Source organism: Hippocampus zosterae, chromosome 7 (assembly GCF_025434085.1).
Source record: "Hippocampus zosterae strain Florida chromosome 7, ASM2543408v3, whole genome shotgun sequence".
Taxonomy (NCBI): domain Eukaryota; kingdom Metazoa; phylum Chordata; class Actinopteri; order Syngnathiformes; family Syngnathidae; genus Hippocampus; species Hippocampus zosterae.
The window spans coordinates 4,649,472-4,650,759 of record NC_067457.1 but is presented as its reverse complement, the minus strand read 5'-3'; positions in this window follow the sequence as shown (position 1 = coordinate 4,650,759).

The following is a 1,288-nucleotide window of genomic DNA, read 5'->3' as shown; positions in this document are numbered from 1 at the left end:
CCCCCCCTTTGCTCCAGACCCGCCCCGCCCATCCTGATTTGCGATGCCTTTCGGCCATTTTTTTCAGTCATGCGGAGTGACTCTGAACTGTTTGTCACAATTTTAAAAGATTTCCTCGGCGCGGTAACATGTCCAGCTTGCTTTCGTCAAATGATCAAGAATCAGAGAAATATTTTTACATACACCCCCCCCCCCCCTTTGAGAGCATTGCTAAAGATTTAGTTGCATTATTTCTGTGTATACAAGACATTTTCAAAATAGATTTTCCCGAACGCGTCGTCTTTAGCTTCTGTAATTGTCTGTCATTCGGGTAAATCCGCCTCATCTCCTGAATAACCCCCACGAGGCCCTCGACCGCTTGACAGTTTGTTCATCAGTCGCTGCCTCCCTTCTCTCGCATCTTGACTAATGCGGCGGTCTTATTTTTGAAAAAGGTGTCATTTATGACGGCAGTGCACGGGATGTAGGACAGCTCCCACTGGCTCGTCTGGCGGCCGTGATTAATGAGCCCCGGCGCTTTTTTATATCCCCCCCCCCCTCGCTCTCTCTCTCTCTTTCTCAAAGACACACAAAGTCAAAGAAGTCTGCGGGGACGCGCTCCGGTTAGCTCACGGTGAACTCCCAAGTCAGGGAAAGGTCGCGTCACACAGACTACCAAGAAACTGCGGCTGGTTGTGCAGAAATTGCTTGACCTTTGTTTGAAAATCATCGGTGCTTTTGCAGTGACAAAATGTGAAATCCGGGTGTAAGGAAACAGAACAGTTGAAGGTCAGTGGTGACCATCCAAACTAGAAACTTGAATGTTGATTATGTCCAGAAGCAAAAGTTCTGGAAGCTTGGATTTTTCATGATGTGCAGAATCAGAAGTACCGAAAGCTTCAGTGTCGATTACGTATCGATGGCTGATCTTTGCCGAGGCCTGCTGCCGGAAGCTTTCTTATGTACAGAATCGCCAGCGGAACGTCATGATTGGAGCCGCTGATGGAAGTTTTTTAATGTTGATTATGTTCACGCTCGGAAGCACCGGTGGCATCCGCTGACAAGACGCAATGAATCACAACACGACGCACAAAATCCCAAACTATCACAGCACACTGATTACGAATCGACATCAATGATGAAGGCAAAACGGGCCATGGCGCCATCTAGTTGTCAGAAGCTGCATTGTCATTGAAATGTTCAACAAGCCACACAAACTCTTATCTAGCTCTACTCCAGGGGTGTCCAAAGTCGGTTCTCAAGGGCCCGCGCCCCGCCCGTTTTCCCGCCCTCCCGACCGCAACACACC